The sequence below is a fragment of the Microtus oregoni genome, unplaced genomic scaffold, assembly GCF_018167655.1.
Source record: "Microtus oregoni isolate MIOR12 unplaced genomic scaffold, Mior012 000005F_ref0000423, whole genome shotgun sequence".
NCBI classification, from domain to species: domain Eukaryota; kingdom Metazoa; phylum Chordata; class Mammalia; order Rodentia; family Cricetidae; genus Microtus; species Microtus oregoni.
The window spans coordinates 6,612,094-6,631,943 of record NW_024543064.1 but is presented as its reverse complement, the minus strand read 5'-3'; positions in this window follow the sequence as shown (position 1 = coordinate 6,631,943).

The following is a 19,850-nucleotide window of genomic DNA, read 5'->3' as shown; positions in this document are numbered from 1 at the left end:
TGTCAGCGCGTGCAGAGATGATCACACCTTACAGAGCATAGTCATGCTGTAGACAGGGACAGCGGCGGGTTTTGCGTTTTGCTTTGTTGTTCTGCTAACCAAGCTCCCTGTGATGAAGCTTTGCTGACCAAGTGGTCTATCTTGTTAGGTTTGGGGTTTTTTTGAAGTGGGGTTCAAACTGGTCAATCCTCCTGCTTTAGCCTCCAAAATAGCTGCATGGTAAGTAGGCAGGCGTCATCATTGTCCTCGCTATAAACCAGTCTCTCTCTCACCCACCACCACCAACCGAAGGCCTCAGGGGTGCTAGCTCAGTCACTGAACCACACTCCCGGCCTACACATGAATTTCAGAAAACAGGCCCAAAAGTAGGGCAACTTTGTGATGGCTTCCTCGAGACATCTTCAGTTCCATCCTCTACTCCTGCCGGCCTACCTCGCCCAGGTCTGTTTTCTCTCTGTCGATAGGTCTCTCTTTCCCCAAAGTCCAAAGACTTTTCATTCATCTCCTTGGCTAGAATTACGTTTCACGCCAGCCCCATGCCTGTCAGCATGGAGAGAAGGTGCTCTCATAGTTCTCTGACCAGTGTGAGTGCGGGTACAGAGGCAGTGGAGAAGGTGCGGATCTGCCCGGGCTTCGGTTACTGGTGGTTGTAAACTGCTTGACATCAGAGCTGGGAACCGAACTTGGGTCCTCTAAGAAGAGCAGCAAATGCCCTTAACCACTGAGCCCTTGCATTTTGTGTTTTGATTAGCTGTTTAAGTCAGCACACAAGGGGACTTTGCTCACTACGCATTGTCCCTATGTGTCTTTCTATTCTATTCTCGTTCTCTCCCCTCCCCACTTCCCCCAGCTCTTGGTTTCCCTCCCTTTCCCAGCCAGCCCCTTCTGCTTTCCTGCATTGCGTGCTCCATGGCTACCTCTATTTCTCTCTTAAGATCTCTTCGTCCCTTACGATCCCCTTCCCAGCTTTGGGGACCCCCTCCCCCAACACACACACATAGACTGATGTATTTTAAAGATAGGTTCTTCACCTACAAAGCATACAGGACTTGTCTGCGTCTGGCTGGTCTTGCTTAATGATTTTCAGTTGCATCCCTGTTCCTGCCAATGTCACGATTTCGTCTTTCTTGATGGCTGCACAAAATCATTCTGTAAAGCCAGGTGTAGGCCAGCACCTTTAATCCAGGACTCGGGAGGTAGGCAGGAGGATCTGTGACTCTGATCTCTCTGATTTCTCTTTCCATCTTTCTCTTTCTTTCCTTCCTTCTTTCTTTCCTCCCTCCCTCCCTCCCTCCTCCTCCTCTTCTTCCTGCTCCTCCTCCCTCTCTCTCTCTCTCTCTCTCTCTTTCTTTCTTTCTTTTTTTCTTTCTTATTGTTGTTCTTTGGTCTTCCAAGACAGGGTTTCTCTGTGTACGCTTGGCTGTCCTGGAACTCACATTTTCTTTATCCATTTATTTCTCTCTGCATGGACATCTATTCTGGCCCCTCTGCCCACTGTGAATGGGCAGGAATGACTGTGGATGTGCAAATGTCTCTCTGATAGGGTAGAGTCCTTTGGGCAATACCCTCTGGGTATGTATCTGGGTCACATGGGACCTCTATTTTTAGCTTTTTGAGGAACCTCCATGCTGATTTCCATTGTGGCAGCTCCCTCTTCATGTGATATTCTTAATCTTTCACTGTGCAGAGAGACCTTTCCCTCTTCCTCTCCTTTCTCCTCCTCCCTCCTTTCCTTTGCTTCTGCTTTCCCTTTGAATAACCATCCAGTGTTGGCTGCTTAATACTCCGCCTCTAAGACCCAGCACGGGCTGAGGCTGGAGAGCTGGCTCAGTGGTTAAGAATGCTTGTTGCTCTTGCACAGGACCTGGATTTGGTTCCCAGAACCCATATGGCCGCTTACAGTGATCTGTAAGTCCAGTTCCAGAGAGTCCAGGTCTTCTGGGCTCCCCAGAACTGCACGGACATGGTACACGTACACGCACTCATGCAAACACTCAACGCGCTAAAATGTTTGGAAAAAAGTCAGTAAAGGGAACACAAAATCCTAAAGAGTAAGGAGGTTGGCGACTGGGTGCCCAGCTCCCCTAGAGAAGGGGCCACAAGCTGATGGCTAGCAGCCCCCAAAGCCAGGAAGTTGTCTGCCATTTACCAGGGCCTGCCGTAGGGACCAGAGGAGTGGCAAGCGTTCACCACCTTGCTCTTTTCTCCTGGGAAGCACAGACAGCTGTACCTCCTTTGGGCAGCAGGCAATGGTGCCTCCTCAGAGGGCTCATTCCAGAAAGCAAACCTGAGGGTCTTGGTTGTTTCCACATGGGTCTCCTGGCCTGCCTGGAGCTCCCTGTGTAGTCCAAGGTGTCCTTGAACTTGCCTTGATCACCCTGCTCTCCCATCCCCGTTTGTTCTGAGTGTTGTCTCTATATGCTTGGGTGTAGGGTCATTCGCTGGAGCACAGGCAACCTCTCGGGGACTGTATCCCTGAAGGACCTGATACCCCACCCTGCATCCTCAGCAGCCACCCATTACCAGTAACTCCTCAGCTGGAGGGGGGGGGGTCTTCATGAGCCCCTCCCCCGTCCATGCTGGGTTTTGGGTGGCTATCCTTGTTCAGGACTTGTGAATGTAGTCATAGCCACTGAGTTCGTTTGTGCGTGCAATGACCCTGTTATGTCCTGCAGACACCGTTTCGCCACCTCCGACTCTTACAGTCTTCTTGCCCCACTCCCTTCTGCGATGATCCCTGAGCCTGTGATATGGATGTCACGTTTAAGAGTTGAACACCAAGCCGGGCGGTGGTGGCGCATGCCTTTAATCCCAGCACTTGGGAGGCAGAGGCAGGCGGGTCTTTGAGTTCGAGGCCAGCCTGGTCTACAAGAGCTAGTTCCAGGACAGGCTCCAAAGCTACAGAGAAACCCTGTCTCGAAAAACAAAAAACAAACAAACAAACAAAAAAAAAAGAGTTGAACACCCCACAACCTTATTCTCTGCACAGGGCCCAGTCGTGTGTCTCTGTGTTAATTTCCATCGACCACAAAAGGCGGATTCTCTGATGGAGGTTGAAAGATTCACTAATCTGGGCCTTTTTTGTTTGCGGTGCTGGTGATGAATCCCAAGGTTTCAAACCTGCCAAACAAGGGCTCCACCAACTCATCGACTGCCCTGGCCCAGTCACTGGCTCTGAAGGTGGCCCGAAGGTCATGGTCAGTTTTCTGTGGAACTGGAGGCTGGAGTCCCAGGTGATCCACTCCAAGGCCGCCCTAGGAGTGGCTGTGGAGGACTCCAGCTTCCTGAGTCACGGCCTTGAAGTAAGGGTATCTTCTACCCTCTGACTGTGGGCAGGGCGTCATCTAATCGGTTAAGGAGTGTATGAGGTTTCCCTGGAGAAGAATCACTTCCCATTGACCCCAGGTCAGCTCTTCAGGCCTGACCAGCCACACTGGTTATTTGGGTTTGGTTGGGGGAAGGTTGCTATTGTTTTACGTTTCTTTGTTTGTTTGATTTTGGAGGGTAGGGGTGGGTAAGGTGGGGTGGATGCATGCACATGCCATAGCGCGCGCGCGCGCGTGTGCGTGTGTGTGTGTGTGTGTGTGTGTGTGTGTGTGTGTGTGTGTGTGCGCGTGCGCTCTCCTGTCATATGGGTTCTGGGAATCAACCTCAGGTCTTCCTGTTTGGTAGTGAGTGCCCTTACCCCGCTGACCTATCTCACTGGCCCTGGTTAATGTGTATAACTCTCCTGATAGATGTATGCTGTGTGTGTGCCTGGTGCCCCCGGAGGCCAGAAGAGGGCGTCAGACTCCCTGTACCACAGTCACAGATGGCTATGAGCTGTCACATGGGGGAATCAAAGCTGAACCTGGGTCGTCTGCAAGAGCAGTAGGTGCTCTTAACCACCGAGCCTCCTGTTTGTTTCCTTTAGTCTGCCCAGACTGGTGTCGAACTCCTGAACTCAAAGGAACCTCCTGACTCAGCCTACTAGTGGAAGCAGGAAGGAGTCTCTGATGATCTCCTGGTGCTGCTGGCCCTCAGGCTGAACTCAGACTAGTCAATGTGTCCTCTGTGGACTTCAAAGTGCTGGGGGAGCGTGCTGTGCTTTGCAGGATCTATTGCACACAGCTTTCTCCACAGCCTCCCCATCCATCCTCCTGCAGCTTTGGGCCTGTTGGCGGATCTTCACTCCCTGCTGCCTGTCCGCGGGTCCTCACTCCGTGCCGCCGTCCACAGACCACCAGCCTGGCCGGTCGGCTGTGAGTGCTTCTTTGGCAGTGTCTTAGCTGGTTGTTGTGAGTAATAGCGAAGGAAGCAATCAGCAAGTATACTGCCCTAGAAGTGCTGCACGCTATAGCCCGAGAAAGAAGAAGAAGGTGAGAGAGGCCCAGATCTTCGAGAGGCGCCAGGACTTTGGAAGCCGGTGGGTAAGGGCCTCTGTGGGGGGGGGGGGGGGCTGGCTTTAGCACCCCAGGAGAAGCATGTTTAGGGATGTTGAGTGGCAGGAGGCGGCACAGGGACCGGGGTGTAAGCCATTTCTGGCTGAGAGACACTTGCATGTAGAGGCAAGAATTACAGCATTTATGGGGCATGTGTATTGTATGTTTATCCTCCTAGCCAAGCAGCTGCCATCTTGGGGAATTCAGCTGCACCCCCTTGCAAAAGGATTATTCCAGCTGGGCTTGTTGATTGTCTGCACTTCCACAGCTGAGGAGGGTCACAAGACCCTCACCTGGGTATCCATCTGCTCCCTTCCACCTGCTCTATGCAACTCGATCTTGGGTGCACATGGCCTCAGGAAGGGGCTAGGCTCTATAGGCTGGGGAAGACTGGGGAGCAGGCGGCCATTTGTGTGGCTACAGGGAAGTCCTCATCCCTGCTGGGGAGGCAACCCACACTCAGTGTCAGCGTCAGCAGCAGTAGCTGCCTGCCTCTGTGGCCAAAGCAGTTGCGCCGTCACTTGTCGCCAGGAGCCTTTCCTCCATCAGCTGTTCCTTCCACATGGGCACCCCTTAAAGGTGCTTGCTCTCTCTGTCTCTCTTGCCTCTTGCTTTTCTTGTCTCTTGTTCCTCTTCCCTCTTCTCTACCTGCTTGTCTGCCTCACTCATGATGCCCCCACCCCAACACAGCCTTTCGCTCTCCCCCTCCCCCAATAAACCTCTTGCACTAACTCTGTTGCACGTGGCGTGTTTGCTTAATTTGCTTACCTTGGTGAGGGCCTACCAAAAGGTACCCCCTCCGCCATTTCATTTCAGGCTCTTGTAGACCAAGCTGGCCTCGAACTCACAGAGATCTGCCTGCCTCTGCCTCCCGAGTGCTGGGATTAAAGGCGTGCACCACCACCGCCCGGCACGCCATTTCTTTCTTGATCATTACACACACCCCTGTAAGTCTCCCCTCATCTATGTACCCAATGAACCTATTGGTTCCCAGAGTCAACACTGGCACAGTAGTGCCTCAGTTTATCTCTGTGACCTTAGGGGTAGATGTTTGCAGTAATAGACTAACCATGAAGTCCATGCTGAGGGTCTGCTGTGATCTGATCTTTTTTTTTCTTATTTTTTTAATATTTATTTATTATGTATACAATATTCTTTCTGCGTGTATGCCTGCAGGCCAGAAGAGGGCACCAGACCTCATTACAGATGGTTGTGAGCCGCCATGTGGTTGCCGGGAATTGAACTCAGGACCTTTGGAAGAGCAGGCAATGCTCTTAACCACTGAGCCATCTCTCCAGCCCCGTGATCTGATCTTACAGAGCATCCCAGAACGTCTAAACAGGAAGGGTGGCTAAGGATGTGGGTCACAATGCGGGACCGAGTATAGAACCTAAGCCTCCAGCTGCTGTCCCTGGAGATGGGTCTGTGGCTCAGATCTGCCCTGCTGAAGGAACCCACGTGGTCTCCTCTCATGGGCATGCGTATTCAAGATGCATCTCAGAAAACCTGCTTGAATCAGGTGGCGTGGCTTAGGCCGGCAATCCCAGCTTTTCTTTCTGAAGAGAAATCACTAGTTTAAGGTCAGCCTGAACTAGTGTGAAACCCTCAAAAATAAAAGGGGGGTTCCTGGTGCAAATTTTTCTTTGCTGATGGCCTTGAGGCCCCTGGGGTAACCTCTGCCATTTGGGGTCTAACCTTAGACTGGACACCCTCTGAAGACAGCTACCCCTCTCATCTCTGTTTCTTTCTCTTATGTGCGTATGGGGAGGTGAGCATGCGCCATGGCTCCTGGTTGGAGGTCAGAGGGCTAGAGGGCTGCTGTATGAACTAAGTTTTCTCCTTTCACCTTTAGGTGGGTTCCAGACCAGTCGGCAGGCTGGTCAGGCTTGTGTGGCAAGAACCTTTACCCACTGAGCCATCCCCCGTGGATCTCTGGTTTCTAGAGGCAGGTCTCACTGCGTACCCCGAACCAACCCCATGTCTCTCTGGTTCCAAAGTTAGGCTGCAACTTGTCATGCAGACCAGGCTGGCCTCAAACTTGAAGCAATCCTCCTGTCTCAGCCTCCTGAGTGCTAGGATTGCAGGCACAGGTCATCAAGGGGGAGGTGTGCAGCCACACTCTTCGGCAAGCCCCTCTCCACAGGAATTGTTCTTGTCCCTAAAGAGTCCTTTAGAGAGAGCGCCTTTGTAATGAGGCCTTTGGGTGGACCATGCACCGTGCCCACCCCACCACACACGCCCTCGGCCCCCCACATGGACCGTCCACCACACCCACCCCAACACACACGCCCTCTGCTCCCCAACCCTGGGGAACCTGGCGTGGGCTGAAGTGGGCCCTGCTGAAATGCCAGGAATGCCGGGCAGTGAGGGAGAAGCTCGGAGTCCTCCAGGAGGTTTGCCTGCAGCCACACAGGAAAGAGCCTCCGAGTACAATCTTCACATTTTTGCAGTTTTCCCGCAGAAGTCAAGAATGTCTGACCTCCCCCTCCTCCCCAGCAATCGACTGGCCTGGAACTTGTAAATTAAAGGGGCCACAATCTGTATTATCTTGAATTCAAGTGAGGTCATTTTCAAAAAACTTTTTTTTTCCCAACCCAGCTTGGTTTTTATCTGTGTCAATAGAACAATAAGAAAAATTGTCCCTTTTAGGGAGAATTCACCTGCAAAAAAAAAGTCTGGATTGTTGGCCGTGTTGACACGAGCCTTTAATCACAACCACTGGGGGCAGAAGCAGGTGGATCTCTGTGAGTTCAAGGCCTGTCCGAACAATGTATCGGAGCTCCAGGCCTGCCCGAGCTAGAGTGAGACCCTCTGCCCGAGCTAGAGTGAGACCCTGTCTAAATAAATACGAAAGTTTCTTAAATGTCTAGATAATGAATTCAGAAATGGCAGCTTGGTGGAGCAGTTCGTACCAGGAATTCCAACACTTGAGGGGGTGGAGGCAGGAGGATCGGTGCAAGGCCAACTCAGAAAACAGGAAAAGTGGACCTGGGTAGTGGCTCCGTGGTTACTGTTTGTCCCGAGCACCTGGGTTCAATTGCCAGCACCCACATGGTGGTTCATCCGACACCCTCTTCTGGCCTCCATGAATATAGCATGCATGTGTGCACAGACACACAAGCAGAAAAAAAACTCATGCACATAAAACCATAAAGTAGTCATTAAAAAGTTTTTTTTAAAAAAAATAATGAAAAAGTAATCTGCTAGTGTTAGTTTGTTTAGTGCTGGTGCTGAGTCCAGGGCCTCAGTCACACTAAGTAGCTCTGCACCTTTCTGTGCAAAGTTCCCAGCCCCGGTACAGCATCTTTTTATTTTATTTATTCCTTTTTGGTGCCTGGAGGGAGCATCTTCATTTTGAGACATAGTTGGTGCTGGTGTAAGGTCACAGTAGAGGGAGCTGGGCAGAAGGCAGGTGTGCAATTCTGTACTTTCTTTGTTCTGTCTAAGAGTATTCCAAAATAAAATGTTTCTTAAAAGAAAAAATAACTATCTATGCATTTGTGAACATACATATATTTATTCTTGAATACATATAGATTCCTTGGGTTCTTAAAAAATTCATTTTTAAAAAATTCCTCTTGAGTTTGAGGCCAGCCTGGTCTACATAGTGAGTTCCAGGCCAGAGAAGGTTCTTTGGTGCTGGAGAGATGGCTCAGCAGTCAACAGCACTGGCTGCTCTTCCAGAGGACAGGGGTTCAATTCCAGCACCCACATGGAAGCTCAGAACTGTCTGTAACTCCAGTTCCAGATCTGACACCCTTACACAGATATACATGCAGGCAAAACACTAATGCACATAAATAAATAATTTTTAAAAATATACTCCAGGTGGTGGTGCATGCCTTTAATCCCAGCACTCAGGAGGCAGAGACATGCGGATCTCTGTGAGTTAGAGACCACCCTGATCTTCAGAGTTCCATGATAGGCTCCAAAACTACACAGAGAAAACCTGTCTCAAAAAAAAAAAAAAAAAGGAAAAAAATTACATTAAACAAGTAAAATCTTTTTTTTTTTTTTAAGGCAAAAACAAAACAAAGCAGAACAGCAGTTAAATAGAAGCCTGCCCCAATGACCTCATTTTAATCTAATCACCTCTTGAAAAGCTCCAGTCACACTGGGAGGCAGAAGCCAGCATCTCAGCTATGGCTTAGAGAGCAGCGTGTTGAAGACAAGCCCCGTCCACACAAGATCTTTCTGGACACTTCATAGACTAGTTAGAATATCTCCACAGAATGCTCCCGGTCTGAGGCCAGGTGCCAACCCAGGGCCTGTCTCCTACTCCAGGAAGAGGCCTTGGTGAGTCTGTGTCACAGACAATAGTGGGTCCCAAGGGCCTGAGGCTGCCGAAATTCATCCTGGCTTTCGGATGCCACCGGAAGAGAGCCCGGAGAGTGCCAGTCAGCTGCTTTCTCATTCCTGAGGGGCGGAGCTAGAGGAAATGAGTGGGCAGCGGAGGATTCCGGTCAGACAAGGACAATGGGCAGGCTTGGATGCAGAGGGAGACTTTGGGATCACGCTGGGACCCTTGTGTGGAGGAGGTCTGGGAGGCCGGACCAGGCTTAGGAGGCGCGCTGTCGGATCCTGAACCTACCGGACCCTGGACAGCAGGAGTGCTCAACAGGCAAGGTGTAGATTGGTTCTCGGCTCCCTGGGGCTCATATGCTTTGTACATGCGTGAAATTCCCATAACATCTATTTTTACAAAATGAAAAAATGATCCAGGCGCCCAGCTCTCCTCCCCGCCCCCCAGGAGGGTAGTGATCGGTGTCCTCTGACATGGGGGAAGCGTCGCCACCTGCTGGTCACCAGGGGGCATTGCCAGCACAAAAGAGAGACCTAGCCTTGGCACCCAGCAAGGGTTACTAGCGCCATGCTCCTTCCTAGGGCTGCACCGAGGGAAGGGAAGCAGGTCCCTCACAGCAAGATCCCTTTTTCTTTTCTTTTTTTTCTACTCTCCTCTCCTGGCCGGGCGGTGGTGGCGCACGCCTTTAATCCCAGCACTTGGGAGGCAGAGGAGGGCAGATCTCTGTGAGTTCAAGGCCAGCCTGGTCTATTGAGGAGTTTCCAGGACAGGCTGCAAAGCTACAGAGAATCCTGTCTCAAAAAACTAAAAGCAAAAGAAAGCAAGAAAAAAAAAAAACCCAGGTTCTTACTGTGTAACCCTCTCTGGTCTCAATATCATGATTCTTCTGCCTCAGTCTCCTGAGTATTAGAATTACAGACACCCACTACCATGCCAAATTTCAAAGTAATAATCATATTTTCTCTCTCTCTCCCTCCCTCTCCCTCTTTCCCTCTCTCCCTCTCCCCCTCTCTCTCCTGAGATGGGATCTCTATTTGTCCCCTTGGCTGACCTGGGACTCCTTGCTCTCCTGGTCCTCCTCCCATCACCTCCCAAGTTCTAGGATCACAGGCCTTTGCCATTGCACCTGGCCTGAGCCAACTCACACCCTTGGCTTTATTTCACGCCCCTCTGCTGGCCTAGCAAAGCCCATGGGCCCTTGAAACCAGTGTCAGGTACACAGGAAGCCAGGTGTGGTGGTGCAGTCCTGTGGGAGCCTGAGACCACAGGACTGCAAGTTCAGGGCCAGTCCAAGCAATTTAGTGAGACTCTATTATAAGATTTATAATACGTTACAGAACCTGTGGAATGGGATGACCCGTGTGGTGGAGGGACAAAGCAGACTCCCAAGACATGTTCTCTGACCTCCGTGTGCACACATAATCGCACACATACACATACACAAATTAATAAATAAATTCATGGTGGTGCGTGTCTTTAATCCCAGCACTCAAAGGCAGAGGCAGGCAGGTCTCTCTAAGTTCCCGGCTGCCTAAGGCCACATAGTGAGACCCTGTGTCAAAATCAACCGCAAACCAAAACAACAAAATCCCAAGATGATAGATGAAAATAAAAAAAGAAAAGAAAAATATTGCACACCTTGGCCTTTGGCTAAGACCAAGGGTAAAAGAAAAGGTAAAAAGGGATGGCTGGGCCATGGAGGGCTTGCTTAATACAGGCGAGGCTCTGGGTTCGATGCCCAGAACAAAAAAAAAAATACCCGGGATGGCACAACTGAGCGCCCACAGTGATCACGAGCACTCAGACACATGCTGAAAGTAGCTGTGGTGTGAGCGGCAGGTGTGTGTTACCGACACGCTGCTCGCCAGATAGCAGCCTAACAACGATGAGTCAGCGACACTTGGCACGTGGGGAGGCAGGAGGATCAGGAATTCTGGGCTACATAGTGAGTTCCAGACCAGCCTGGACCACGTGAGATTCTGTTTCAAAAACAGCATCACCCCAACACTCAGGAGGCAGAGGCAGGCAGATCTCTGTGAGTTCGAGGCCAGCCTGGTCTATAAGAGCTAGTTCCAAGATAGGCTCCAAAGCTACAGAGAAACCCTGCCTTGAAAAACCTATATATATAGTGTCTATTGCTTTTTTAAAATTTTTATGCATACTTTAAAGGAATTGCCCAGGCTAACTCCACCTGTAAGGCAAGCTATCCTCCTGGCTCAACCTCTGAAGAGGCTGGGACTACAGGCACGCACCACTGCGCTCAGCTTAGGGTGGCTGTTACTAACATAACTGTAAGTATTGCTAAAATACAAAGAAAAAATGTGTTGCTAAAGACAGGAAGTGTTCCATGCCTATGAGCCTTGGTAAAAGCATGTGGCCATCCTCCAGGCTGCTGGACTGTAGGTCTGGCTGCCTCACATTGGCCATTTACCCCATAGGTGCTGGTACGGGGCCAACTGACCTAGACCATCGAGGTTGCTGCCTCTGTCAACTGACCATTCAGCACAGCAGGCACGAAAACACACAGAACGGGTTCTACAAACCGAACATGCAGGCGAAAGGATCCGAGCGGATATCCTATGTGCTATGTAACAATGTATGGGGCATAATTAACTATAATTCTTATAGCTGAAGGTTTTCGTTCAATCCCATTTGCTTTAAAGCCAAGGATTTGGACCTAGTTTAGCATATGTTGTTGGGGTTCTTTTGTATAAGACACACACACACGCATGCACACACACACATGTGCACACATGAACACAAGCACAAAACCCCCCCCACATTCTCAGTTTTTTTTCTTTATTTTTTTTCACTACCTATATTAAAGAGCTAGGCTGGGTGTAGTGTCCTGGAATCCCAGCATTTGAGAGGATCAGAAGTTCAAAACCAGTCTGAGCTACAAGAGTCTGAAGAAACTGAGGAGTGTCTGTCCATCCGTGCATGGCGGATGGAGAAAATGTGGTCCTCTCTGCACAGTGGCGCATCTCTGGAGATCCAGCTACCCAGGAGAACGAGGCAAGAATTAATCCCTGAGATTCAAGCTAGCCTGGGCCACATAGTAATACTTCATCTTAAAACCAACCAAACAGCTGGGCGATGGTGGCACGTGCCTTTAATCCCAGCACTCGGGAGGCGGATCTCTGTGAGTTTGAGGCCAGCCTGGTCTACAGAGCTAGTTCCAGGACAGGCTCCAAAGCCACAGAGAAACCCTGTCTCGAAAAACCAAAAAAAAAAAAAACCAAAAAAAAAAAAAAACCAACCAAACAGCTGGATGCTGATGGCACACACCTTTAATCCCAGCTCTTGGAAGGCAGAGGCAGGTGGATCTCTGTGAGTTCAAGGTCAGCCTGGTCTACAAAGTGAGTTCCAAGACAGGCTCCAAAGCTACACAGAGAAACCTTGTCTTGAAAAACCAAAAAGAGAAAAGCAAAACAAACAAATGAAAGCTCCCATAAAGAAAATGTGATCTTGTCATACATTATAATGTTGTTTGGCCACAAAAGGGCACAAGATTCTGACATGTGCCACAGCAGGGATGAGCCTGAAGACCTGATGTGATGAAGAAAGCCAGAGGTCACAGGGCAAATGTTACAGAAAGTCAAGCAGGGGAAGGATGGTGGAGCGCTGTTGCTTAAGGCCCATAAAGCTTCTGTTGGGAGTGATGAAAGCATTTTGGAAATAGATGGTGGTGATCATTGCCCAACGCTGACTGCCACTGCACGAAACGCCTCGGCACTGTGTGCTGAAGAATCGTTACATTAAAGAACAGGGTGGGTGTGATGGATGGTGCACAGGCGTAATCTCAGTGCTTGGATGGTAGAGGCAGGAAGATCAAGGTCATCTTCACCTACGGAGCCAGTTGGAGCCCAGCAAGGGACGTGCGAGAGTCTGTCTCAAAATAAACAAGTCAAATAGTAGCAGAGTGTGTGTGTGTGTGTGTGTGTGTGTATGTGTGTGTAGTTTGTTTGTTTGTTTGTTTGTTTGTTTGTTTGAGACAGGGTTCCTCTGTGTAGCCCTGACTATCCTGGAACTTATTCTGCAGACCAGGTTGACCTCAAACTGCCTCTGCCTTCTGAGTGCTATCACACCTGACATATTCCTTCAAATTTCTATTGATAGATTTTTTATTTTAAGTGTATGAGTATTTTGCATATGCATGTGTATACCATAGGTGCCCCTGGTACCCACAGAGGTTAGAAGAGAGCATTGGATCCCCTGGAACTGAATACCAAGGGGCAGTGGTTGTGAATTGCCATATCGGTGCTGGGAACTGAACTCAGGTCCTCTGTGAGAGCAAGCGCTCTTAACCACCGAGGCATAGCTCCAGCCCTTTACAGACCGTCCTGATGCCGGCTGTTCACTGCCAGAGCTCTAGCTGAGAAGGGAGGTCCCCCATCCCCTTCATTCCCCCCACTCCTGTCTCCCCAGCACTCCATACCCCTCCCCTGGAGCTGCAGACACCACCCCTTTGCCTTGTCGACTAGAACTCTAATGTTTCTGACCTGTTAAACCTGCTCTCTTGAACTGGGCATTTGGCAAACCCTGAAGTCCTAGCATTGCAATCCCAGACATCTAGAACCTTCTCCCTTCATGCATCCTGGGCTTATACTCACAAATTATCCTTATAAATCTTATCACCTCCTGAGCACAGCCTCCCACATTCATGCTTGACTGAATAATCAGGATTGCAGGCTTGGGGCGGGTTGGATCTCTAAAATCCTGCCCACCAAACATGGCCAGCACAGAGGGGCGGGGTCAGAGCTGGAGTCTTCCTCCACACACTTAAACGACAGTTTCTTTGGCTACCGACTGTATCTTAAGGCGGTTTTACCTGGAAGAACGAGACCCTGAATAGAGGAGCAATGTTCCCCTTAGGTGGTTTGGCTGATTTTTAATTTGGCCAGCTCTCCTTGGCCCACATTGAGGTAGTGGCCACTCCCTGGGAGGACCAGGGTCTATGTGCAGGCAAGTATATTGATACTTAGCAAGGTGGGAGCAATGACCTTAAGAGAAGGGTAGAGATAAGGATAGCATTGGGTGCTGGGGGTGGTATACACCCTGGCCTCCCATCAGCCTCTGGCTGCTGCTCCTTAAAGATCAGGGTCCCCAGTTCTAGAAATGCAATGGCCAGGGTTGGCATCTGCACTGGGGATGCTGGAGGCAGAGGAGAGGGCAGGAGGCTGTAGGTCCTGTTTCCTCTTCCTGAGGTGAGGCACGGGAGTAGAGGCAAAGAAACAACTGCTCAGCGTAGGGCCTGTGTCCTGCTCACCTTCAAATAGGGAAGTGGGACAGGTGGCCATGGTGGCTTTTTCCAGGAGCACAAGGAAAGTCCCTCTCTGTTCTGGTTTTGAGAACCACACACGTGGCCTGTTGTATCAGAACAGGCCTCAGAAATGTCACTCGGCTCCTCCGACTTAGAGGTCCTGAGCGCGTTCTCTCTCTCTCTCTCTCTCTCTCTCTCTCTCTCTCTCTCTCTCTCACACACACACACACACACACACACACACTCATGATACACGCATGCGCATGCACACACACACACCACACACTCATGATACACGCATGCGCACGCACACACACGCACACACACACACACACACACACACACACACACACACCCTGCTGTACTGGAGGCAGAGACTACTGAGCCCCTTCTCGGGATGAGATGAGTGAGAAAGTGCAAAGGGCAGCTGGCCTCAGTGATAGGGCTTCTCTGGGTCTGGGACTCCGGCCCTCAAGCCAGACAATGGGATCCAAGGAGCTGGTGAGAGGATGTGGTAGGACATTGGTCGTGGCCCCTGAGGACACTGGAGGCAGAGCAATGGACAGCTGTCTGCTGGCTCAGCACCGCCACTGGAGAAACACCTTAGGGTCAAGTCTAAGTGTCTCCATGACAAGAGAAGGTAGGGTCTGATAAACTGACCAGAGGTAAGTCCCCAACGCGGTGACAGTGAGCCTGCCCACCAAGGATTGGGACTGCGGAAGCAGCTGCAAGTCTGTGGCTTCTCTTAGTATGCTATTCTGGAACCACAGCCCCTGCAGAGGAGAAGCAGAACCTCAGGAGCGCGTCGTTAGTTCCTGGCTCTTGGGCGGAGGCCACACTCATGGCTTGCCATCACCCAGCAAGCTGGGAGCCAGGATCCTCGCTGGATGTAAGCATCAGTGAGTCTGAAAGGAGATTTGGCTTCAAGCTCAGCAGATGAAAGCCACACAGTGGCACATCTCAGCAATTTTCCCTACGAAGAGAGTGGTTGGCCTGCTCTTTCCCGAGACAATCAAGCAGCCTCCTGATCCAAAGGGCCAGCTGCGTCCTCAAGGTATCACACCTCCATAACCCAGGAAGGATGCAGCCAGCACGGATCGATCTCCTGCCCTCCCTAGTGCCATGGCACAGTACTGGTTGCAAAACTATTCACACCAGTAAAAACAGCAACGACAACGACTAAGGGGATTCAACGATTCAACAGCCACTCCTAGCCAGATTCTGTGATTCTGTGACAAGGAACGTTCATGGGGGGTTAGGAGACTTTTGAACAATTCAGAGTGACTGGGAAGGACAGCAGCTGTTCTTGGGCTCTCTGCCGAGCAAGCTCCATAAATAGGTTTGCTGACACTACTAAAAATTGCTTTTAGTAACTTTTTTGCATTCTGAAAGAATATACGCTCATTCTCTCTTAAAGTAGCTAAACTTTGGAAACAACCCAAATGTCCTAAACCAACTGTATATCATTTGTCTTAGTCAGGGTTTCTATTGCTGTGAAGAGACACCACGACCATGGCAACTCATACAAAGAAAATATTTAATTAGGGTGGTGTAAGCACAGTTTCAGAGGTTCAGTCCACTATCATGGCGGGGAGCATGGCTGCGTGCAGGCAGATGTGGTGCAGGCTACATCTTGATTTGCAGGCCACAGGAAGTCGACTGTCACACTGGGCAGTATCCTGAGCATACTTCACAGCCCGTCGACAAGGCCATATCCATTCCAACAAAGCCACACCTCCTAATAGTGCCACTCCCTATGAGATTATGAGGACCAATTACATTCAAACTACCACCAGCCTCTCCTGGGCTCCCTTCACGGTGTCGACCCTCAGCTTCTCAGCCTGACCCGTTTCATCAACTGCTGCTGAGGCCGCACGATCACCATCGGTCTCCCCTGGCCTCTCACAGTGCTATGCATGCCTCAGCTGCTCTCCATGACCTCCTCATGCGTTCAAAACCAGTACCACCTGGGGGACTCTTACACGACCACATCTGGCTGCCAGCTCAAGTTATAGCCTAGGCTGCATTTAGAACACTTTCTGAGTTCTGACCCTGAGGAGACAGCTCCCAGAAGATTTCACCTCCACGATGCTGGTCTCTTAATCACGGCTAATTTCTTAGCTCCAGCTAACTAGCGTCAATTGTCCCAGCAAGTTGAAGCAAAGCAAAATAATATCACAAATATTAAATCAAATAAGGTAAAGAGCTATATTTGCCATAAACAAATAAACAAACAAATCAATAAGAAAATGTTTTATCTTAGTGGTTCTGTTCTCCTGTCAATCACAGCTGATTCCTCAGCTCCAGCTGACCAGACACTATAGATTTTTACACAGATAACCCGGTAGAGTCTTTGCTTCCCTCGGAGATGTCACAAGCCAGGTTTCCATTGGCTGCACTGCTCTCAACGTTCTTATCTCCCAAGCTCCTACAAAACAGCCCGCTGAGCTCTCCACACTCAGTGGTTCTTCTAGCCCAAAGTTCCATGATCCTCCCCGAGACAACATGATCGGCTCTGTCACAGCAATCCCCGACTTTTCTGTACCAATTTCTGCCCTAGTTTGGGTTACTATTTCTGCAGTGAAACACCATGACCAGAGAAGGGTTCTTTTCAGTTTCTACTTCCATCACTGAGGGAAGTCAGGAAGGGAACTCAAACGGAGCTGGAACCTGGGGGCAGGAGCCTGGAGGCAGGAGCTGATGCAGAGGCCATAGAGGGGTGCCGCTTACTGGTTTGCCTCCCATGGCTTGCTCAGCCTGCTTTCTTAGAGCACCCAGGACCATCAGCCCAGGGATGGCATCACCCACAGTGGACTGGGCCCTCCCCCATCAATCACTATTTAAGAAAATGCCTTACAGCTGGATCTTAGGAGGCATTCTTCTCAATTGGCATCTCCTCCTCAGATGACTCTATTGTGCCAAGCTGACATAAAATTAGCCAGCTAGCTAGCTAAATAAATAGATGTTTGTTTTCTTTTTTAAAGAAAGGGCTCCGTGAAGCAAATCTGTAATCTTAGCATCCAGAAGGAGGAGAAGAAACTCAAGGTCAGATGTCTTCAAGGCCAGCCTGAGCTGCACACGGACCTCTCCAAAAACAATATACTGTCCCTGTCCCTCCTTCACTGGTGGTGAAGGCCATGCGAACACTTTGGACAGAGACCACGCTTTCCTCACAAAGGCAAATGCAGCTCTTTACCTTAACACCTGGCAATTCCACGCCAAGGTACACGCCCAAGAGAACCGAAAACATCTGTCCACATAGCATTTCCACCTGCGTTTCACAGCAGCTCATTCGACCCAGCCAGAAGGTGTTCCCACCCGCCGGTGACTGGATCCACAGGAGAATGTGATTGCCCACAGTAAGGAAAGGGCACATCACGGGGAAGGAATCTTGGTGATTGCCCACAGGAAGAAAGGAATGCAGACACGTTACGGGGAAGGAATCTTGCAAACACACCAAGGGAAAGACGGCAGACACCGAAGACCATGCGCTACACCGTCCCCTATACCGTCCCCCTCATAGGAGATACCCAGAGTAGATAAATCCAGACTATGATGAAAATCAGTGGTTGACCAATTTCACAAGAACTTTAAAGTGGCCATTTAGTAGTTTTGTTTTTTTTTTTTTTGTTTTTTTTTTTGATTTTCAAGACAGGGTTTCTCCGTAGCTTTTGGTTCCTGTCTTGGAACTAGCTCTTGTAGACCAGGCTGGCCTCGAACTCACAGAGATCCGCCTGCCTCTGCCTCCCGAGTGCTGGGATTAAAGGTGTGCGCCACCACCGCCCGGCCATTTAGAAGTTTTGAATATCAATAGAGAATAATTTCTTGGCTTTCCAAATATTTACCATAAAATTCTTTTTTTTTTTTCCGAGACAGGGTTTCTCTGTAGCTTTGGAGCCTGTCCTGGAACTCCCTTTGTAGACCAGGCTGGCCTCGAACTCACAGAGATCCGCCTGCCTCTGCCTCCCGAATGCTGGGATTAAAGGCGTGTGCCACCACCGCCCGGCTCGTAAAATTCTTTTTATTGAAAATAGATTTTTCTCCTACAATAATCCTGTTTCCTTTCCCTCTACGTCTAGCTCCTTTCCACCTCCCCTCCCATCCAGATCCACTCCCTTTCTGTTCCTCCTTAGAAGAGAACAGGATTTGTTCTGTGGTTTTTGTTTATTTGTTTTGTTTTTGTTTATTGAGACAGGGCTTCTCTCTGTAACAGTCCTAGCTGTCCTGGAACTGGCTCTTGTAGACCAGGCTGGCCTTGAACTCACAGAGACCCACCTGTCTCTGCCTCTTGAGTGCAGGGATTAAAGGCGTGCACTACCACCACCCGGCTGTTCTGTGTATTCTGTGTGTAAGAGAGTGTGCCTGCCTGCGTGCGTGCATGTACACCCTGTGTGTGCAGTGCTGGAGGAGTCCAGAAGAGGGCATCCAATCCCCAGTTACTGGAGCTACAGCCGTGTGTGTGTGTGTGTGTGTGTGTGTGTGTGTGTGTGTGTGCTGGGTCCTGAACTCAAGCCCTCTGCGGGAGCACAGGTGCTCTTAACTGGGGCTCAATCTTTGTAGCCCAAGTCCTTGAGGGTGAGCAAATGCTGTAGAACAAGATAATTACTGTGGTTGCACAAACTTGCAAATGTACTAAAACCCAGTGACTTTTAGACTTAGGACAATTACAAATGCAGACTTTTTAAAAATGATTTTTATTACTTTTAATTATGTGGGTGTGTGAGTACAGTGCCTCAGAGACAGGGACATGGGATGCGCTCAGAACAGGACTATGCGTGGTCCTGGGAGCTGGTAATGAAAACTGGGTCCTCTATAGAGGATTTCCATCCCTGAAAAATACAAAATGTTCCAACAGGAAAAGGAAGGACTCTGCAAAGCGGGAACTGATATTTCATTTATTTTTTTTTTCACTTTTACATTTTTTTTAGATTAGAGTACATTTTTTTTATGTGTCCAGCAGGGATGGGGAGAAGCGTGGTACTTATGGCGGTACCAGGCCAACTTACATGACTTGATGTCTCTTTCCAAGTGGGTCCCGAGAATCAAACTCTGATTGTTGGTCTTGCTTTGCTGGGGCCATTACTCAAAGTCATCTCACAGGCGCTACTGTTTCATTTCTTAAAAATCTCACCTCTGGAGGGAGAGAAGGCCACTTGCTGTTCTCCCATAGGACTGGGTTCAATTCCAGCACCCACATGGTGTAAGGGGTATGACGCCCTCTTCCTGCCTCTCTAGGCACGTGGTACGCAGACATCCATGGAGGCAAACTATCCGTCCAAGTAAAATAATAAAATGTATTTTTAAATCGCACCAAATAAGCCATAGAGAATAACTAGGAACTAAAAGTATACAGTTCAGTAGGCGAACACTTTATTGGGATGTGTGAAGCCCTGAGTTCCATTCCCAACTCCACAAAAACAATACGTTCATTATAACAAAAGTCAGAAACTTCTCCAAATCACCACCTCAGATCTTGGGAACACTTCAAGTAACCCAGGTTTCAGGAATGTGGGTCACGCTCTGGACCTGTTTTTGCCACCATCGGAAAGAATGTCTCCAACAAACGCGCCTCCCCGCCCCAACACACACGTAAGCTGGCCTGGCTGACCCCAAGGAAAGTAACTTTAGCCCTAAAAATGTCCTTCTCACCTCCCCGCCAGAACGGGACGTCCTAGCCGGTTGCTAGCCTTCTAGAGTAGCTTCGGGAGGCGGAAGGCAGAGGCGAAAGGCAGAGACGGGGACCAGGACCGGGAGTAACTGGGGTGGAGAGAGGTGTAGGGGCGCAGAGGCGTGGGGCAGCACGTGAGCGTGGTGCTGAATGAGCATCAGGGGTGGAGCAGTTCGCGAGTGGGGGTCATAGGAG